This window comes from Vicia villosa, linkage group LG4 (genome assembly GCF_029867415.1).
Source record: "Vicia villosa cultivar HV-30 ecotype Madison, WI linkage group LG4, Vvil1.0, whole genome shotgun sequence".
Lineage (NCBI taxonomy): Eukaryota > Viridiplantae > Streptophyta > Magnoliopsida > Fabales > Fabaceae > Vicia > Vicia villosa.
In genome coordinates, this window is record NC_081183.1 from 19,998,245 (window position 1) to 20,001,435 (window position 3,191).

The window sequence follows — 3,191 nt, forward strand, 5'->3', positions numbered from 1 at the left end:
TCCAGCCAACGGATGCCAACGCATCATCTTCTTCGCAAGTTTCCCTAAAGGCCTGTAAGTTTAGCTACGAAATTGCTATGGTTTTACTCGTAGCAAATCAGAACACGAAAATAGCGATTAGGCTATACTTTCACATAAATCTTTCGCGACCCCTGCAATCGTCTCATCCAAACCACGCGAGTTCATTCATATATTCAATTAACCCTAATTTTAACCCTAATAAGAAACCCCAAATTGGAAAACCTAGAACTCAAACCGGCCTCTAATGGCAAATCATGTTTAAGGCACATAAACACCAAGCAAACAATCCAGACATGATCAGAGCATCAATACCAACCAGAATATATGATTAAAACATTATGAAGATGCTTGTATTGTTCAGATCGAAGAGAAGTTTGAAACGACTTACCTTGACGAATATGAGGTATTTCTGGGGGTGCTGATGTCGTGCTTCGATCCAGACACGTTCAGAAGTCTCCAAGGAAGCGTTTGCGTCTCTTAATTCTTACTGAAACCTCCTAAAACTCAAAATCCGAATCCAAGTTCTTTGGTGATTTTCTTGTTCTTGCAAGTGTGCCTTTCTTTCAGATTTCGTCCCCTAACCCTATGGCTCGTGTTTAGTACTTATAGGAGGACAAAATTAGGTTAACAAATAATGCCCAAGGTCCTTGAATCAAATCTTGCCATATTTGAATATTTGATTTGGTTTCTTTAATCTTAAGCTACTATTTTGGTCCAAATATTGTGTCAATCTTCCCAATCCATGTATGCACAAAATTAAATATATTTTGGACATTAATTGTGATTGAAATTGGCCTTTATGAATATTTTATCATAATATTTGATTTTATACTTAATTAAATCATAAAAATGAAATAAAAAAATATATTAAATCAATTAATATGATAAATTTCGTGCCCTTTTGTTTTGGACAAGCTAATGGCTTGTGGATCAAGTTTGTACCATAAAAACATAAGCCCATTTGCAAAATTCCTTAATTTGAACCCTCCTTTTTTCACATTTGGTCCCTCAAAATCACCTGACTTTGATCAAGCATATCTCCTTCAATTTTTAAGCTATGAGGGAGATCTAATACTTTTTAGAAACCTCAAGAGGTCCTCTACAAGCCACTTTGGAACATATTTTTCATTTGAAGCTTTTATCTTGACCATATTCTCTTTGGGAAAAAGCTGTTTCTGAAGGATGCCTGAAAATGACCTGTAATATTTTGCCTTGTATCTTCTAAATGAAGCATTTCTAGCCTTGGCTTGTGAGACACAAAGTTGTGGAGAATCCAATTCTCTTCAAGATAGGCTTTGAGTGGGGAATTTTTGATGTTCCATGTGAAAGTTATGCCCAGTCAAAGTTGGGTTGACTTTCTCCTAAGAAACCTTAATTTGAACCTTTTTTGCATTTGTTCATCTCTGAGTTTCTATTAATGGAATCATGATCAATCTTTGATCAAATGGTGGTTATGCATCCCTACACTTGATGTTTGCCCAATGATTATGGTTTGGATCATGCTTTGATTGTAGTTGACCTTTAAGTTTGCATCAGTTGACTGGATCATTTGAGTGAGCAAGGTTTTGGAGTTTGTTCTTAAACCTTGTTATGAGAGAAGTGTGGAAGGTAAATTTTGGGGTATGACAGCTGCCCCTATTTAATTACCTTGGATCGAATGACAAGAGTGTATGGACCTCGCGTCGTTCAGATCGAAGAGTTATTAAATACTGGAAGACCCTTAAATTTGCCTTGAGTTTGAGTATGAGTGAAGTGAAATGTCCTGCTAAGGCCTGAGTCTTACATAGCAAGGACTTTTTGTTGGTTGTGTAATTGGCTTGCTATGGTCAGCAAGCCTCCGCGGTTTGTGAACCCCCACTTACTATAGTTCTAGTAAGTTTCCGTAGTTTGTGGACCCCAATAGGATTGCTTGCTATAATTCTAGCAAGTTCACCTGCATCGACAGGGTTATCTGCGAATATCATCGCAGAACTTACCTGTACCACCAATAGGGTTATTCGCGAGTGTTGTCGCGAAATTTACCTATGTCACCAGGGTTATCTGCGAGTGTTATCGCAGAATTTACCTGTACCACCAATAGGGTTATTCGCGAGTGTTGTCGCGAAATTTACCTATGTCACCAGGGTTATCTGCGAGTGTTATCGCAGAATTTACCTGTACCACAAATAGGGTTATTCGCGAGTGTTGTCGCGAAATTTACCTATGTCACCAGGGTTATCTGCGAGTGTTATCGCAGAATTTACCTGTACCACCAATAGGGTTATTCGCGAGTGTTGTCACGAAATTTACCTATGTCACCAGGGTTATCTGCGAGTGTTATCGCAGAATTTACCTGTACCACCAATAGGGTTATTCGCGTGCGTTATTGCGAAATTTACCTATGTCACTAGGGTTATCTACGAGTGTTATCGCAGAATTTACCTGTACCACCAATAGGGTTATCCGTGAGTGTTCTCGCGAAATTTACCTATGTAGAATTTTGTTTTGTAAATGCGTATGCATCATGCTTATGCGTTATGCACATGCCCCTGCTGTTTGTATAATGCGTATGTGTGAATGCTTACACATGCATATGTTGTATGTATACTGATGAATGTATGCAATGATGTATGTATGATAACCCCGACACCTTATCTCCTTATCACTCATCTCCTTATCACCCATTGCCTTTGTTTAACCTCTTTTGAATTGTTTGTGAACTCTGGCTCAGTTCGTATTTGGATGACTTGCCGACCCCCCTTTTTTGTGAAAGGATCAACCTGGGGTAACACCAGTGCAAGGTGTGTGTAGCCTTCCGGAGATTTTGTCTTTTGCTTCTGTGTTGCAAGTTTCTCATGTTAAATCCATGTTAAGGTTTATAAAAATAAATTATCCTTTGCAAATGGTACTGAAATTAGAAATGAAGCATAGTATGCAAAAAAAGGAAATTTTATTGATATTGCCTTGAATTGGCGAGTGTACAGAAATGCGAAGAAAGAAAATGACAAATAGAAATGATATTAATACTGCCGTTGCTCTTTTTTTGTTATCGAGGGCCCCAATAATCCTTCGACTTCAGAAGTAGATGATTGCACGACCCCTTATCCTTCGTAGTTTGCCTTCGGCTTATGTCCGGTAATCCTGCTTTTGATAGGCATAGTACTTCTTGACCGCGTCTGAGTTGATTGGGT